Source organism: Hyperolius riggenbachi, chromosome 9 (genome assembly GCF_040937935.1).
Source record: "Hyperolius riggenbachi isolate aHypRig1 chromosome 9, aHypRig1.pri, whole genome shotgun sequence".
Lineage (NCBI taxonomy): Eukaryota > Metazoa > Chordata > Amphibia > Anura > Hyperoliidae > Hyperolius > Hyperolius riggenbachi.
Window position 1 is genome coordinate 282,755,719 of NC_090654.1, and position 19,794 is coordinate 282,775,512.

Sequence of the window (19,794 nt, forward strand, 5' to 3'; positions counted from 1 at the left end):
AACACCGGATCATCAGCTAGTAATGTATAAAAATAGGCAAAGGGAGGATAACTTACCTCCTATTCACAGGTTAAAAAAAGTTGAGGTCTGGTAAGTATATCCATGCGTCGTGCCTGGCCATATATCTGCTTCTCCATCCCTTCCTCTCTCTGCCCCTAGATGTCAGCTAGGTGCCGGAAAGCAGCGTATGTGTATAAAGGGCGCCAGAGAGGTAAAATGACTGATATTCTACTTGGTAATTACGATAGTAAAATATCGGTTATCTCTACCAATATTTTACTGTTTTTTTATATATTTGGGCAGCACGGTGGTGTAGTGGTTAGTTTTCTCGCCTTGCAGCGCTGGGTCCCCGATTCAAATCCCAGCCAGATCAACATCTGCAAGGAGTTTGTATGTTCTCCCCGTGTCTGTGTGGGTTGCCTCCGGGTATTCCAGTTTCTTCCCACATCCCCAAAACATTATAGATAAGTTAATTGGCGTCCCCCTAAAATTGCCCCTAGACTACGATATAAGCTAATCTTACCATCACATGAACCCTTCTTCTCAATGCCTAATGCTAACTCTAAGGACGCCCCACCCCAGTGAAGCTTACCTTAAAACCCACTCAACAGTGTGTATCCTTAAGAACCCCCTGCCTAACCATAACCCCCTCCCCACACTAAGGACTACCCCCACTGGTACCTTACCCCAAAGACACAACCCAGTCCGCCTAGCCTTACCCACTGATATTTTGGTTGCTGGTGCCAAAATTACTACTAATACCAGCCTGTGGTCGCCTCATTACCATTTTACCTCCGCCACCCTTTTTGCCTGTTTCGGTAAACCCCCCATGTATCCGTAAATCAGGGCATCTTCCAGTCCTTTGACCCAAATCCCTCCGTACCACCTGGGGCACCACTGTGTAGCTCTAAGTTTCTATGATGAATGAGTCACTGAAATGAATAAAAGGCACAGTAATTGCAGCTGAGTATGTGTTAAAAATAACAGCTTTTTCCAACTGCCAAGCAAGCAATATCTCCCTCTGTGCATACAACTCTCAGTGACGAACATTCCGTACTGATCACCTGGCAGAACTAAAGATGTCACCACCAGTGATGAATGTCAGAATATAAATCAAGGAGAAGAGAGAATTTACAATGGGCAAATGCTGACTAAATAATCTATATATTAATATTTTAACCACTTGACCACAGAGGGGTTTTACCCCTTGAGCACCAGAGCAATTTTCACCTTTCAGCGCTCCTTCCATTCATTCGTCTATAACTTTATCATTACTTATCACAATGAAATGAACTATATCTTGTTTTTTTCGCCACCAATTAGGCATTCTTTAGGTGGGACATTATGCCAAGAATTATTTTATTCTAAATGCGTTTTAATGGGAAAATAGGAAAAAATGTGGGAATAAAATCATTATTTTTCAGTTTTTGGATGTTATAGTTTTCAAATAATGCATGCTACTGTAATTAAAATCTATGACATTTATTTGCCCATTTGTCCCGGTTATTACACCGTATAAATTATGTCCCTATCACAATATTGGACGCCAATATTTTATTTGGAAATAAAGGCGCATTATACCCTCTTGACATAAATATTTAAAGAGTTCAGTCCCTAAGCCTTAGGTAACTATTTATGTATTTTTTTTATTGTAATTTTTTTTTCTTTTTATTACAAAAAAACAACAACAAAAAAATGGGGAGTGTGGGAGGTAATGAGTTAATTTATAATGTAACACTGTATTTATATATGAAAAATGTTTTTGGGTGTAGTTTTACTATTTGGCCACAAGATGGCCACAGTAATTTTTTGTGCAAGCGTCCTGTAAGCGTAGGAAGTACGCTTACAGGAGGTGCAATGAGGCTGGGAAAATCGCAATGATCGCGCTGCTTCTCATAGAAGCAGCCGATCATTGCTGGGGGGCTTAGATGAACGAACGGGAACGTTTTTTCCCAATCATTGATCTCCGGGCGAGCGGGCGGCGGCGTGCATGAGAGCGGGAGCGCAGACAGCAGCGGTAGCGGCGGGGGGTGCGTGTATCTGCGCCCCTGGTGGGGAAAGGGTGTTAAAAGGGGTGTAGATACACGCACCCGCGGTGGTAAAGTGGTTAAACAATAAGCAATTTTATTCATTACATTCTTTTCACTGCAGTTCCTCTTTAAAGCTGATATGTCAGACGGATATCTTGATAAAGAACTTCTATTCCAAAACACCAGGGGGAGTGCTGCATATGCAGCTGTAATCGCTCTGCCTTTATCCATCTAATAAATTATTCATAAAAAGAGCTTTTACTTACATAGTGGTGCGGCCGCCATTACTGTGCACCCCCCCCCCCCCCCCCATCTATACATCTGATTACATCCAAGCCATCCATCTACACCCACCCTTATCTACCCACCCATCTGTCCTTCACCTGTATCCATCCATCAATGTAGCTCTATCCATCCCTATCTGTACACCCCCTCCCACCCATGTGTCCCGACTCCTCTATATATATATATATATATATATATATATATATATATATATATATATATATATATATATATATATATATATACATATATATATACATACATATATATACATATATATATGTATATATATACATATATATAGATATATATATAAATATATGTATATATGTAACCAGCGTGCTCTCTCTCCTCATCCATCTATCCATTATTACTATTATTGTGTATTTATTTATATAGCACTAACATCTTCTGCAGCCAGCACTTTACAGAATACATAGTCATGTCACTGACTGTCCTCAGAGGAGCTCACACTCTAATCCTTCCATAGTCATAGTCTAATGTCCTACCATATTATTATTATGTATTTATATAGCAGTGACATCTTCTGCAGCACTTTACAGAGTACATAGTCATGTCACTGACTGTCCTCAGAGGAGCTCACACTCTAATCCTTCCATAGTCATAGTCTAATGTCCTACCATATTATTATTATGTATTTATATAGCAGTGACATCTTCTGCAGCACTTTACAGAGTACATAGTCATGTCACTGACTGTCCTCAGAGGAGCTCACAATCTAATCCTACCATAGTCATAGTCTAATGTCCTACCATATTATTATTATGTATTTATATAGCACTGACATCTACTGCAGCACATTACAGAGTACATAGTCATGTCACTGACTGTCCTCAGAGGAGCTCACAATCTAATCCCTACCATAGTCATAGTGTAATGTCCTACCATATTATTATTATGTATTTATATAGCACTGACATCTTCTGCTGCACATTACAGAGTACATAGTCATGTCACTGACTGTCCTCAGAGGAGCTCACAATCTAATGTCTACTATAGTCATAGTCTAAAGCCCTTCAATTGCTGCACATGATCTGCCTGACCTACATCTCCAATCTTCTCCACAGGCACATACTGGCCCGCCCCCTCCGATCCTCCAACCACCTGCGCCTGGTCACACTGCGCATATCTCACTCCCATGAACGATTGCAGGACTTCCACCTTCCGGAACTCTCTCCCACTAGCCATAATCCTCACCCCCACCTTTAATACATTCAAACGAGCCCTCAAGACTCACCTTTTCATGGTCGCCCAACCCCTACATCAGCACCATAATATATTCTTCTGGGCACCCTCTCAACAGATGCACCTATTGTCTCTGTCCCCACCCTTTAGATTGTAAGCCTCAGGCAGCACCCCCTAGTGTTTCCAGCTTGATTATGCAATCTCACTGTCTGACACACCCTCTTGCTGACTAGAACAGACCCTATTTTTACCAAAGACTCTGAATTACTGCCAGGGCAGTTTCTAGGCTAAATTGTTCCCAGTGTGAAGGTGTTTAAATTATGCAAACATGTGGGTTCGAAAATGTTATTTAAGTTTCGATAGTTAGCCCCCAAGTATAGGTAGTCAGCTACAGGTGCCACAGTGCAGGTCAACCAGCCATAGGGGACCCGAGGAGAGGGAGAAGTTGGGTCCCTCTCCCCGTGGCTGATTCCCATGTGCTGCTGCTGCTCCCCCCCTCTTTTACTGCACCGCCCCCCCCTCTCACAGCGCACCAGGTGGCCACCCGTCCTACCCGCCCCTAGAAACAGGGCTGACTATTGCTATCAAAGACATTTACATGATCTTGTTTTGTTGTGAGAGCCTTGTATGTCGTGCATTGTATATTAACCGATTTATCTATTGTGCAGTGCTGCGTAATACGTTGGCGCTTTATAAATACAATCGATAATTAATAATAATAATAACCCGTTCTCTGGCTTATGTTCATCCATTAATCCATATCTAACTAACTCTCCTGATCCTTACACCCACATCCTCATATCCTTATTCATTCATATCCCTTTATCCATCCATGAGCCCCTGAACCATTGTGTCTGTGGTATACCTGTGCAGGCATCTGATTGGACGAGACGCTGCATCAGAAGGACCTGGCTGGTGTTTTACTTACAGGGGTATTAAGCTCTGAAGTTTGCGATGCTCATCTGTAGCTGGTGAAGCAGTAGCCGGGGTTTAAGCAGCCATAACAAGATAATGGTTTACTAAGCCCCATTCTATATCTGTAGTTTCCATAGCAACCATTTGTGCACATTAGGGCCTGCCTAGTAGCGATATTCTGCCTGTGGAAATCATGTAAGGTCGTTGTCTCTGGTCCCCGGCCTCCCGTAAGCCCTCCGAGCATTGCTTTCCTGACCTTATTATCCACCGCGATTCCATCTGTTACTGTAATTAAATTCGCCATTAAAATTCCGCCGTATAAGGTACAGAAAGTTAATTTGCCGTACCAGTGACTTTCCTCTCCCGGACAATCCGCAAATTAAGAAATGTCAAAAACACGGTGGCTCAATAAAGTTTAAGTTTTATAGTTAGATTCATCCTTGAAAACGTGAAAATGAATCCGGCGCAAGTCTTCGTAATGCGTGCTAAAGTGGACCTGAACTTAGAACTTCCTCTCTGCTCTAAAAGATAAGCAACAGCATAATAACCTTTACAGGAAAACATTTCTTGATTGAGACATATACAGCTTTCCTCCCTTGGGAACCTTTAAGAAGTTAAAGTCCAGCACTTTCTTGAAGTGGGTCTCCCTGTTTGCTGTGTATTAAGGAAGTTTATCAGAAATTGAACCCCATCCTCCCATCTCCCTCTCTCTAATCTCTCTCTTTGTTTCCCCAGCTCTTGGTTTGTCTCGCTTTCTTGCTGTCTCTCTACCCATCATCCTTCTCTTTACTTAAAGAGGAACTCCAGTGAAAATAATGTAATAAAAAAAGTGCTTCATTTTTACAATGATTATGTATAAATGATTTAGTCAGTGTTTGCCCATTGTAAAATTCTTTTAAATCCCTGATTTACATTCTGACATTTATTACATGGTGACATTTTTACTGCTGGCAGGTGATGTAGCTGCTGCATGCTTTTTTGGCAGCTGTAAACAGCTGTAAACAGCTATTTCCCACAATGCAGCAAGGTTCAGGACAGGAAACTGCCAGGAGTACCACGATCCTCAGAGTTTCTTGTGGGAGGGGTTTCACCACAATATCAGCCATACAGCGCCCCCTGATGGTCTGTTTGTGAAAAGGAGTAGATTTCTCATGTTAAAGGGAGTATCAGCTACTGATTGAGGTAAAGTTCGAGTGCGAGTTAGGAAATGAACTACAAAATCCAAGACACAAAAGGGTGAGAGAGCCCTGCCCTTGTGAGCTTACAATCTAAAGTAATTGGATCTGGACTGCTGTGTACTCTTCACCCTTAAATGGCCGGTGACTCAGAGGCGTAGCTATGGGTGGGCAAGGGGGAAAACATGTCCCCAGGCGCAGCTCTGTAAGGGGGCACAGAGCATGGCCACTGCACCCCCAAGTGAGTGAGAGGCAGCTGGCTGGATGCCAGAAGTGCCCCTGCTTCTCTCCCTCCCTCTGCAGAGGAGTACAGAAGTGCTAACAACAGCAGAACAATGGGGAACATCTGGCTAACTATAGGGGGCACATCTGGCTATCTAAACAGCATTTTTACATTTGGCTCCACCCTTGACCACACCCACATTGTGATGCGTGGCTGTGCCCAATTTGGGCGAAGGGGTCGCAAAAACTATGTCTTTGTCCCCAGGCCCTGAAAACGCCTAGCTACGTCTCTACGGTGACTATGACCTTCCACTGACCGCTATAAAAAAACGGCAGCAGGTATATTTCATGTGCTGATTAGCCTCAGTTTCTATAGCAAAGAACATCATTCCGTTACATGTCTGAGGCAAGCCGGGTAATCCAGCCTTATGTAAACTGTGTAAGTTACAAATATAAAGTATCCTAACTTTCCGCTGTGCAGTGTGTTAGCTGCGGCGTCCTGCGATCCGTGAAATTTCAGATAGAGACGGAGGATATTAGCAGCGAGACTTCTGACCTTCAGCTGAGCGCCGCGCTTCTGCGAGCTGGGAGAGGAAACCAGTGACCCGCTATTACTGCGCGATCAATACTCGCCCATTTCATTATTTTTTGACACACGGCCTCTCGCAGGGCAATTGCTTTGTGTCTAATTATAGCACCCCGAGGAAACGCTGGCCTTATTATATCTACAGATTACAGGGCTGCGCTTGCTGTGGGTTCTCTCCACATCTCCAGTTCACACTGCATCGGATGGAAAACCGACCCTGTCAAAATGGATCTGTTTCCATTTAAAGTGGACCTGAACTCTTGCACAGGACAGAAGGAAATCATAGAGAAATCCACCCTGTATGTATTTAGAGAGTTTAACCTGTCCAATTCCCCCTCATCTGTGACTAATCAAAAGTGTTATTTGAGCTCTCCGTTTTGTCAGCTCAGGAATCTCCTCTGCCTCGGCAGAGCTGCTAATTTGTAAACACAGGATGTTAACCCTCTGTCTGGTTCTATAAAAGCGGGAAGTAGACACACTGCAGATTTATTGCAAGATTTGTATCAGCTGTAACAAAGAAATGTTTCCCTGTACAGGTTATTATGCTGTTGCTTATCTTTTAGGGCAGAGAGGAGGTTCTGAACTCAGGTCAGCTGTAAATGGATCAGATTTTTTTATACAAAGGGGTTTTTGACTCTTGATAGTTACCCGTAACCTCCAAGTTTCTGTAAGATGGGAGACATCAGGAGCCCTATGGTGTGATATTGCTGGATTAGTGTTCTCCCCAGAATTTTTTTTCCAGCCGGGTGGAATGAAAAAGTAGCCGGGTGGGGCGAGATGAGAGATTGCCGGGCCGGTGCTTCTGTGAGCAACACTGCTTACAGCATAGGAGGAGGATAGCCGGGTGCTCACCAAAACTAGCCGGGCGGAGCACCCGCCTAAAAGAGCCTGGGGAGAACACTGGATTAGTAGATATACAGAATTATAATGTGTTTACTGTCCCCGTTATTCAGAACTCAGGCAACTGGAAGTCTCACCCAACTGGCATGCCTGAGGGATAACAGGAACCACTGGGAAGGGGGGGGTACGGTGCTTAACCCTTTGGGGACCGGCGGACTAACCCCCCTTTAAGACCAGGCCATTTTACATGTGGGGGGGGGGGGCGCATTTGGGGTGGTCAGGCAGCTGAGTCTGTCTTCTGTAATGGTTTTTTAAGCCCAAGCCTGCCCCGTTCTGACTCTGCTATAATGACTCAGCTATAATGATCCCTGAGCAAAGCCAGACTAAATGCTCAGTCGGGGATTTTATCAGGGCTGATAACAAGCAGGCTGAGCAGTGCAGAATGAAACGGAGAGCAGGGTAGGTGTTTTCTCTAATGTTCTCACTAATATATAGGGTAAAATACATGAGGGTGCTTCGTCTCTGGTTCACTTTAATGCAAACCAATGTCACTTGTGTGAACGGCGATTAAAGCACTTTCTGCCCCTGCCTTGAATAGCCTCATATACCAGACAAACAACGATACAATGAACAGATCTGGATTTACCTTTCATCCTCCGGTATGTTTACCCAGCCCCCCTCCCCGTCCGGACGCATCAAACCCTCATCCTCCATAGAAAGTCGACACGCGTCTGATTAAAGCAAGCGGAGTGACAGCAATTTCTCACCCCGAAGATGTGCGCTTTGCTTAACCTTCACAGCGCTCTGATTGCCGCATGACACAGAGCAGAACAAAGCCGCTATGAAAATAGACTTTTATCTCTGAGAGAGAAGCATCTTCTGTACCCGGCGTGAGGAGAATGTGTCAGGAAAGCTGAATTTGTTTGCATCCTCTCTGCTAAATATAGAATATGGCGGGAAGCAGACAGAGCACACGTTTCGCCCGCGAGTCCCTCCCAGACACAAACATGGATATTAGCCAGAGCCCCGCGCCAGGGGGAGGCCGACGCTGATCTAACCTGATTTCTTTTGGCACGGAGATGCCGAATGCTAATTGGGTGCTTAAGAGTTGCTTAAAGAGAAACCGTGACCAAGAATTGAAATTCATCCCAATCAGTAGTGGGTACCCCCTTTTTACATGAGAAATCTATTCCTTTTCACAAACAGACCATCAGGGGGCGCTGTATGGCTGATATTGTGGTGAAACTATTCCCACAGTGTGATGTCAGGACCATGGTCCTGGCAGTTTCCTGTCTGTGAACCTTGTTGCATTGTGGGAAATAGCTGTTTCCAACTGCCAAAAAAGCAAGCAGCATCTCCTGCACCTGACAGCAGTAAAAATGTCACCATGTGATAAATGTCAGAATGTAAATCAGGGAGAGGAAAGCTTTTACACTGGGCAAACACTGACTAAATCATTTATACATAATTATTGTAAAAATGAAGCACTTTTTATTACATTATTTTCACTGGAGTTCCTCTTTAAAGTGAATGGGAACCCGTTTTTACATAAAAAAAAAAAAAGTCAGATTCTCACCTAAGGAGAGGGAGCCTCTGGGTCCCATAGAGCATTCCCTCTCCTCTCCAGGTCCCCACTGTTGTCCTGGCTCCCCCGTAGCGGTATTCGACCGTTTCGGTCAAATACCGCTGTCTCCCGGCCAAAGGGAGGCTTTGGAGATGCTTCGGGAGCCCGAGTGCTCTACACTGTGCATGCGAGAGCGCCCTCTATGACGCGTTCGCGTGTGCGCCGCCTGTCTTCGGGAGGACTCAGCTTCCGAAGACTTCCGAAGTCCCCGCGGCGGGGGATGTGAACGGAGGAGCCAGCGCAGCACGGAGAGCATCGGGAGAGGAGAGGGATGGCTCATTAGGACCGAGCCTTCCCTCTCCTTAGGTGAGTATCCGATTTTTTTTATTTAAATATGGGGTCACGTTAGCTTTAAAGCCCCAATTCTGGTTCCCCCTTTTACTACAGCAGTTTATAGAAATAAAGGCACTTAAAGAGAATCTGTATTGTTAAAATCGCACAAAAGTAAACATACCAGTGCGTTAGGGGACATCTCCTATTACCCTCTGTCACAATTTCGCCGCTCCTCACCGCATTAAAAGTGGTTAAAAACTGTTTTAAAAAGTTTGTTTATAAACAAACAAAATGGCCACCAAAACAGGAAGTAGGTTGATGTACTGTATGTCCACACATAGAAAATACAACCATACACAAGCAGGCTGTATACAGCCTTCCTTTTGAATCTCAAGAGATCATTTGTGTGTTTCTTTCTCCCTGCAGTTCTCATGCACTGAAGTATCAGGCTGCTCTTTTTTTCTCCTGCAAACAGCTTTGCCCTTGTCTGTAATTCTTCAGTATGTGAAAGCCCAGCCAGCTCAGAGGACGATTTATCCAGCTTGTAAAAGATAAGAGAGAAGAGAGAAGCTGCTCTAATCTAAATAATACACAGGCAGTGTGCATAGAGGGGCCTGGAAGGGGGAATTCATAGCAGAACCACAACACTGAAGAACTTGGCAGCCTTCCAGACACAGGCTGACAAGTCTGACAAGGGAAAGATACATTGATTTATTACAGAGACTGTGATAGCAGAAAATGCTGCAGTAAGCCAGAACACATTAGAATAGCTTTTGGAACTTGTAGGATGATAAAAAACAGGATGCAATTTTTGTTACGGAGTCTCTTTAAAGGAAACCAGAGCTCATGAAATGAAAAAGTTTTATACCTACCTGGGGCTTCCTTCAGCCCCATCCGCGCAGATCGCTCCTCCGCTGCCTGCAGCTCTGGTACCGGATCCCGTCACTTCAGCCAGTCGGGGCCAGTTTACGCAGGAGATGTGCGCCCTCTGCGTATCTCTCCAGCGGCTGCTGGATAGATACGCAAACAGCTACAGCACACTTCACTTACATCAGACGGGCTCCAACTGACAGAAGTGCCGGGACCCGGTACCGAAGCTGCAGACGGGAGGACGGCGGTGCGGGAGCAATCCGAGCTTATGGGGCTGGAGGAAGCCCCAGGTATGTATAAAACGTTTTCATTTCATAAGCTCTGGTACACTTTAAAGGGGAACTGAAGAGAGAGGTATATGGAGGCTGCCATATTTATTTCCTTTTGAACAATACCAGTTGCCTGGCAGCCCTGCTGATCTATTTACCGTAGTAGAGGTCGCGCTAGTGAAGTATCGTGGCCACGCTACCGGAGTATCGCAAAGTATTGCGCGTCACTTGTAAGGACCATGCGTAACTTCAGAGCGCACACTACGCTGACAGGACCGCCCATAGAGTGTGAGCGATCATTTTATCCCACACTACTTCTGCGTGTTCGTTTTAGTGAATCAACCATTATGTCAGAAACACCTGAACTGCTGCATGCTTGTTCAGGGGCTGTGGCTAAAATTATTAGAGGCAGAGGACCAGTAGGATGGCCTGGTAACTGGTATTGCTTAACTTCTTGAGGAGCACAGGCTTACACCCCCCAGTGACTAGATCATTTTTTACAATTCAGCACACTGCAGGTTTAACAGTATATTGCACGGCCATACAACTTAGCAGACAAATTAATCTTGGCATCTGATTGCTGCTGCAATGTTGTTATTTTTTTTAATAATTTATGAAGTATATTTTTAAATACATTTTTTTCTCCATCCCCCGAGATCCAGAAGTAGGATCGCCTCTCATAGGCACAAGCCTGTGAGAGGGATCAGATTTTAAGCCTCTCCTGGGGACAGCTCAGTGACAGAGCTGTCCCCCGTACAGCGCTGCACTAGATCATAGCGCTGTACAAATACAAGTAGGCTGTTTTTTTTTTCCTAACAGCCTGCCAGCCACAATCGCGAGCTGGCAGGCTGATTACGGATCCTCGAAATGTTCATTTACGAGCTCCCTACAAATCTCACGCATTGTGAGATGACGTCATATGAAATCCAGGAAGAAATAAGTGAGCTACTCTGTGGCGGTCATCCTGCGTTAAAAGGAAATAAATATGCTGTCTCCGGCATGCAGAGTAGGTGAGGGTGGCAGAACGCAGGGCACCACACGCTACCACCGTCGCATCTTTCCTCCGCCCGAGGTGTTGAGCGGTGTGACGGCGCCGCTGTCCCTGGCATGCAGAGTAGGTGAGGGTGGCAGAACGCAGGGCACCACACGCTACCACCGTCGCATCTTTCCTCCGCCCGAGGTGTTGAGCGGTGTGACGGCGCCGCTGTCCCCGGCATGCAGAGTAGGTGAGGGTGGCAGAGCAGCAGAACGCAGAGCACACGCGCTCCCATCTCTGCGTCTTCCCCTGCCCAATGTGTTGAGCGCTTGGGCGGTAGCCGCTGTCCCCGGCATGTAGAGTAGGTGAGGGTGGCAGAGCAGCAGAACGCAGGACACGCGCGCTCCCGTCTCCGCGTCCCCCCCCCCCCCCCCCGCCGCTCTCTGGCCTCCCTGGGCAGAGCTCCAGCTGTCATTCCCAGAAATACCACGACATTTAATTGCTTGTGGACGCGAGCGATGAGCAGTAATGGTCCCCTGGAACAGACAGGCGATTTCTGGGCATTAAAGTGCTTATTAGTGTCATCTAGTCACTTGCGGGTTTAATGGACTGTGTGGACACTTTGTAAATGACCCTAGTGTAGTCATTTCTCTTTATGGCGGCCGAGCAAATGAACGCGGCTAAATAGAATAATAGATAATGGGCATCTGAGAGTGTAGACGGCCAAATACAAAAGTGTGGGCACCCGTTGATGGGTTTACATTTTGTTATTCAACCTCTACTACAAACAGGAAGAACAAGTAGTCCCTTCATTGCTACACTGGACATTGTAAGTCGATGCAGTCAATGAGATAAAACAAACTGTGTGATATTCATCTTGTTTTTTGGTGATTTTATATTTTTTCTCCCTAGGCCTTCTTTACAGCAGCAGGGTAAACCTGCATTGCATTACTCTATTTTGTCAAAAAAGTTTTTGCTGCCTGAAACAAACTTGTGAGGATGACGCCACCCCCCCCCCCCCCCCAATTTGGGTTGATCACACAGCACCCAATTTACTCTGCTTCATTTAATGTCCTCACATGACATGCTGCAGCTCAACACAATAGCACACTGGCTGGCTGTGAGTCTGTGACAAGCACACTGGCCACCCTCAGCCACTCCATTCCTCCTCAGTCAGGACAGCAATGCCAGCTCCTCCCTTCTGCTGTGCAAGTCAAATGAAACACTGCTGCTCTCCTGCCTCCCCCTCCTAACTCACTGTCAGACTCCTCACACAGCACAACAAGCTGCTTTTCCCCAATGCTGCTCTCCTGCCTCCCCCCTCCTCACTCACTGTCAGATTCCACACACAGCACAACAAGCTGCTTTTCCCCAATGCTGCTCTCCTGCCTTTGCCCTCCTCTCACTGTCAGACTCCTCACACAGCACAACAAGCTGCTTTTCCCCAATGATGCTCTCCCCCCCCCCCTCCTCACTCACTGTCAGACTCCTCACACAGCACAACAAGCTGCTTTTTCTCAATGATGCTCTCCTGCCTCCCTCCTCCTCACTCACTGTCAGATTCCACACACAGCACAACAAGCTGCTTTTCCTCAATGATGCTCTCCTGCCTCCCCCTCCTCACTCACTGTCAGACTCCTCACACAGCACAACAAGCTGCTTTTCATCAATGATGCTCTCCTGCCTCCCCCCTCCTCACTCACTGTCAGACTCCTCACACAGCACAACAAGCTGCTTTCCCCCAATGCTGCTCTCCTGCCTCCCCCCCCCCTCCTCACTCACTGTCAGACTCCTCACACAGCACAATAAGCTGGTTTTACCCAATGATGCTCTCCTGCCTCCCCCCTCCTCACTCACTGTCAGACTCCTCCCACAGCACAACAAGCTGTTTTTTCCCCAATGATGACCTCTTCACCTCGCTCTCCTCTTGCTTCTCCTCCTACTCTGACTGCATGCTGTAAGTGTAAACACAATACAAACATGCTGCGCCTGTGATCCCTGCGCCTGATGCAAGTGTTTCACCTTGCTTCATGAGAGAACCAGCCCTGCGCAAAAGCAATGATTAATGAGACTTTCACATTTTTTGCAGTCAGTAGAAGTATCCAGTTCCGACACAAGTTTTTTTGTGTGGTTTCAACAACTTACAACAGTTTATACAATACAGCAACCTATAATAACTGAAATATGCAATAACAAAAACCGCTATAGTAAGTGAACTCTGTACCTTAGGACAACTTTGTATGCATGTGTGAGATGTTTGTAAGTCGAGTGTTCAGTAGAGCCCTGTTTGTGACGGCTGCCATTGAGATCGGTACTCAATGACCAACTACAGGAACACCTGTTGGTCGGTTTTACACCTGGCCATTGCGTTTGCTGTGCGATGCTCCGCCCCATCGCATCACACAGCAGCGCACAAAGCTTCATTCACTTGACCCTGCAGCAGAGTGCACCGACAGCGTCATATGCATAGCTCCGCCCCCACACGCCCCCTCCACTGGTGATGTACTTCCTGCTGGACAGGGGTCCCTGGATAGTGCAGAGGCATAATAACCTTTAAACAAAAAACATGTCTTTGTTACAGCATACACACACTGCAATAAATCTGCAGTGTGTCTACTTCCTGCTTCATGGAGGCAGACATATTGATATCTTATCTGCCATAAGTAGTCATGTGACACAGGGGAGGATCAGATTACAACTAGTGATTAGACACAAATGAGGGGGAATTACACAGGCTAAACTCTTTAAATACATACAGGGGGCATTTCTGTTGTGTTTTCCTTGCATCCTGTGCAAGAGTTCAGCTCCACTTTAATGTCAAATATGGTTCACAGCCGTGCATCGCTCTGCGTACAAACGCGACAGCAGAATACGGTTTTTGCCTGCACTATAGTACGCAGCAACTTCTGCTGTGCTTTTCTTTTTCTGTGTATGAAAGCTCCATTTTAATGCGCAGGCGCAAACCCGCTAGTGCCTGTGCAGTGCAGCCATGCTTGTGCAAGGAAGGGGGTGCAGCCGCAAAGATGAAGAGGTTCTTGGTTGGCAGAGGAGGGGTTTAGGAGGATTGGTTGAGCCTTTGGGGACTTCCCTCTACTGAGGTATCTAACTTTTTTCTTTTTTGCTGATTACAGATTTGCTTCAATAAACACAGGTTGATCGTATTCTGTATTTATTATTGATTCACATAGATCAGCACACTCCACTAAATGCATTAAATTAAATTAGCATTAAAGAGAATCTGTACTCTAAAATCCTTACAGTAAAAAGCATACCATTCTATTCCTTATTTTCTCCTGTGCCCCTCTGTGCGGTTTCTGCCACTCCCTGCTGCAATCCTGGCTTGTAATGAACAGTTTTAGGCAGTGTTAACAAACAAAAGACTGGCTTCTAACCACAGTATCAATAGCTGAGAACTAGCTTACCGTGTGACTCATGCAGAGCTTGGAGGGTGTGTGTAAAGCTTCTGCCAATGACAAGCAGTGCTGCACATTCCACACTTTCAAGCCTCAGCCCGACAGACACGACAGAGGAAAGGAGATAAGATTTATTACAGAGACAGTGCAAGTAGGAAAGGCTGCAGTAAGACAGAGCACATTAGAACAGTAATAGGAACTTATAGGACAGAATAAATATAGCTCAACATTTTTTACAGTCTCTTTAAAGAGTAACTGTCAGGCTGCAGAAGCTAATTTAAACCTCTATTCTCCTGTGTTAAACAGTTTAGACAGAAGCCAAAAAGACATTACTAAAGATAAAAATCTCTCTTACATTTAATGTGTGCTTATCAGCAAAGCTAAGCTCCTAAGGAAGACGCAAGCCGCATTCCATACTGCAAAGCATTCTGGGGCCCTCCCCTCGGCTGCTAAGGAGAAGACAGGATCAAGTTTCAGCAGCTTCTAACTCAGTCCAGCCACAGCACAGATAAATCTCCTGGAAGAGTACTCTGCAGGAGTCCGCTATTGTTCCTAGCCACATGGCTCATTAATATTCACTGCACACTGTGTTATTCTGTACAAGCTGTTCTGTGATCAGAAGCAGGCAGGACATGACGACACATTTGGCTTCACAAACATGGAACCTGCCATGGGCTGTCAGGAGCATCATTCTCTGCATATACTATATAAAAATTCTGTGAAATCCAAACGTGGACAGTGAAATGCATATGTAATGTAAGTACAGCCAATCTTTAGCTACTGATATATGTGTTTATTTTCTCTGAGACCTTATACCTAACAGCTCCTCTTTAAGGAACACTATCGATTAACATGTTTTTTTTTTTTTTTCAATTGAGATAGGAATAGTTTGGGAAGTGCTGCTAAGTACTGGTGTATACATTTCAATGCTTAACTTTTTTGTTTACTGTTATCAAATTCCTTTCACACTTACTGACCCCAAATCTGACGGGCCAGTGAACCATGAGGGGAAGGGGGATTCCCTCACACTACATCTGTTAAACCTGTGTGTGAGAAAGCTCTCACTAGCTGCAGCTGCCTGCATCTCTGACTGAGCTGTCTGCACCAGAGCAGAGGAAATGATCCTGTTTGTAATTGTGTGTGAAACCTGACACCCGAGGCTTTTCATATACTGTAATGGCCCATACTCACGGGCAGCAAAAGTGGCCTGTCGGCAGCACACGTGAGCGTGTGGGCGACAGGCCGGCGACGGCTCCTTGCCAGGTCCCTCCGCGTACACACGCGGAAGAGGGACCAGCGTCGCGACGGAAGCTGTCGCCGACGTTCCCCCGCCGGAAGCTCCGCATACCTCAATGGAGGTTGCTGTCGCTAGTCCGCGTACTCACGCGGACTAGCGACAGTTGCGGCGGAGGTGCGGCGGCGACTGTCGCCAGGCGATTGAAACTTTCAATCACCTGGCGGCATCAGCGACGGGCGACAGTTCGGGGTGCGCGCCCGTGCGACGGCCCATACTCACGGGCGACCTGTCGCCGCAACACGCGCGCCCCGAGTGTTGCTGCGACAATTGTAGCCCGTGAGTATGGGCCATTACTCTGCAGTCTGACATACAAAGAGCAGTGTAACATTGAAGTAGAGATTCACCTTTGCAAATGAAACATTCCAACATAACTAAAATCTACACACAATGAATTAAAGCTTTTGACTATGTTTAACATGAAAAGTAGGAAAATGTTTACACAGCCACTTAGACATTATTTGTACAGTGTCATTTTAACACTTGGTTTGCTAGTGTTCCTTTAATAGACAATCCTACCAGCAGACATGTTGATGGTTTTTGGGAGTTTCTAATGCCAATCTATTGCCAGTGACTGGCATAGCCGGATTTGAGGAAAGGCTTCAAAGGCCATGGCCTAGGGCACCAGGAATTAAGGGGCCGGCAGCAGACTGGCACACAAAGGCAGTTTAACTCCCAAACATGTAAACTGCAGCAGTCACAAAGCCAGTCTGGGACCTCCCTGCTTCCACAGGGGCAAGCAGTGGAGCACTGGTCCTGAGCTCCACCCCTTCTTGTGCTGTGCTCCCCTAAAGCACAGCACAGAATGGTTGGGTGGGGGCAGTACAGGACCATCAGGCACCATCAGGGGAGTCTTAGGCTTAGGCACCACCGGAGATGGGGGGTCTTAGGGTTAGGCACCATCAGGGGGGTCTTGGGGTAAGGCACCCCCAGGGGGATCTTAGGGTTAGGCACTACCAGGGCAGTCTTAGGGTTAGGCACCACTAGGGGTCTTAGGGTTAGGCACCACTGGTGTGGTTTTAGGATAGGCACCACCAGGGGGATCTTAAGGTTAGACACTACCAAGGTGGTCTTAGGGTTAGGCACCACCAGGGGAGATTTAGGGTTAGGCACCTCCAGGGTGATCTTAGGGTTAGGCACCACCAGAGGAGTGTTCTGTGTGAGAGTAGGGAGAGGTTAGGTTATAGATAGGTTCAAGATTATCTGTAAATTTACCGATCATGTAATATCGCAATTAAATTTTTACCGCCTTTGTTATCGTTTTTGTTATTTAATGTCACACTGAAATTGCTATTTACCGATATTGCTAGTAATATGGTTATTTAACGTCACGCGTAAATTAGCTTGCGACTTTTTCAAATGTATGCCGATGTACTCGTGTCCTGCCTGGTGCTCTGGTGGACTGATTGTTGTTTGCACCGCATTGTGAAATAGGGGTGTGTAGCCGGAATCCTCATCTGCTTATTATTGATTAACTCTTGCAGTGTTTGTCTCAGCTGATCACCCCTCCAAGCAAACTTTAGGAGAAACCCCGCTGATGTTCAGCAAACTCCAGTTGAAGCGGGACCCTCCCTCTCTCGCTATAATTGGTGTATTTGGCACCGGCTGCACGCGGCGGTTGTGGCATTATGCAGGATGTGCCGCTCATTAATGTCGCACCTTCCCATCCGCTTGGCGGGCGCGGCTCTCTATTACATGTTGCTTTATTCCAGCTGGGGAGAAAGAAATCCTCTCTATTAGTTGCAGGATTTGTAAATCATGAAAGTGTTTTCTGTGTTTAGATATCCTGGATCTCGTATACAAACTGAAGGAGGTTTAAAGAGATACTGTAGGGGGGTCGGGGGAAAATGAACTGAACTTACCCGGGGCTTCTAATGGTCCCCCGCAGACATCCTGTGTTGGCGCAGCCACTCACCGATGCTCCGGCCCCGCCTCCGGTCCACTTCTAGAATTTGTGACTTTAAAGTCAGAAAACCACTGCGCCTGCGTTGCCGTGTCCTCGCTCCCGCTGATGTCACCAGGAGTGTACTGCGCAGACACAGACCATACTGGGCCTGCGCTGTGCGCTCTTGATGACATCAGCGGGATCAAGGACACGGCAACGCAGGCGCAGTGGTTTTAAGACTTTAAAGTCTGAAATTCCAGAAGTGAACCAGAGGCGGGGCCGGAGCATCGGTGAGTGGCTGCGCCAACACAGGATGTCTGCGGGGGACCGTTAGAAGCCCCGGGTAAGGTCAACTCATTTTCCCCTGACCTCCCTACAGTATCCCTTTAAAGTGATAAAAATAGGCTGGCTGTCATCTTTATTCCCTAAGGTTAAAGTTGTCTGGTTGTCATGCTGATGCTGTGGATTCAGTCCGGTGTCTGAGCAGGGCAGTTTCTGGGTGAATTTGCTCCCAGGGCGAGTGTCAAAAAATAGTAACCCCCCCTCCCCCCTCCCACCTGGTGTAGGCAGCCAGATCCCTCCCACGCCTATACAAAGTATTGTCATAGCTCCCAACTGTCCCTTTTTTGGAGGGACAGTCCCTCTTTGGGAGCCCTGTCCCTCTGTCTCTCTATTTGTCCCTCTTCCAGGACTTTGTCCCTCTTTCTATGTAAATATATATATTTTGCTACTACAAAATATGTTTGATTGACTCTAAACTTTATTCCCATCCTTTAAAATGATATATTACTAATTGTAAAATGTTACTATGAAGGAAAATGAACCAGGACAGAAAGGACCAGTGTGGTGTGAATTATAAAACAGCATATGTTTCTTATGAAATCTTTATGGTATGTGTGACTAAGGGTGTGTCCGGGGCGTTATCAGGGGTGTGGCAGGGGCGTGGCTTAAGTGTCCCCCTTTCTCATCTCAAAAAGTTGGGAGGTATGGTATTGTCTTCCCACCACCCCTCAGCGACGGGTACAGGGAGCAGATGAAAACTCACCTTCCGGGATCCACATGCTGCATCTATCTTCCTCCTCCGTGGCCTTTCTCGTGTTGGCAACTGCGCCCCCTGTGATGACAGAAGTGCATAAAAATAGGCTGTCTTTCATCTTTATTCCCTAAAAGTAAAGTTGTGCTTGGTGGTTATACTAATGTTATGGATTCATTTCAAAGTCTGAGCATGGCAGTTCCTGGGGGAATTTGCTGCCAGGGCGAGTGTAAAAAATAGTAGCCCCCCCCCCAGTGTAGGTAGCCAGATCCCTCCTCCCTTTCCCACCCCTACACAAAGTATTGTCTTCCCACCACCCCTCAGCGACGGGTAAAAGAGGCAGATGAAAACTCACCTTCTGGGATCCACATGCTGCGTCTATCTTCCTCCCCCTAGGCCTCCCTCGTGTTGGTAACAGCGCCCCCTGTGTTGACATAAGCGCATGTGATCACCACGCCGGCCACTGAGGAGGAAGAAGATAGATGCAGTGTGTGGATCCTGGAAGGTGAGTTTTTAACTGCTCCCTCCCCCTGCCACTGAATCACCCCCAAACGCGCAATTGACAACGAAGTTGGGACACTGGATGAGGAAGGATTAGACTCAACATAAGGTTTTGTGATCCTGTATGGTACATTTCCTTTCACTTCCTGTTCCTGTCCCACCTGACATCACTTCCTGTTCCTGTACCGTCTGACACCAGGATACTGTATAGTTGTCACCAGAACAGTGGCTTGTTTTACTGTGGTTTCCTGTCTGACATTAATGTAATTCATTATTATTTGTAGATGAAATATATGATTATGGTTATGTTTTATCGCACTGGTGTATACAGTAAAGGTGGCCACTAATGATAAAATTTGGTAAACGATTGTTTAGGAACGATTATTCGTATGAATGA

The 19,794-nt window shown here is 46.3% G+C and overlaps 1 protein-coding gene across 5 annotated transcripts in view; it reads left to right on the plus strand.

The window, feature by feature from the left end:
* Positions 1-19,794, plus strand: part of WDR25 (WD repeat domain 25) — a 165,425-nt gene that overhangs the window by 109,571 nt on the left and 36,060 nt on the right. The window lies entirely within an intron of this gene.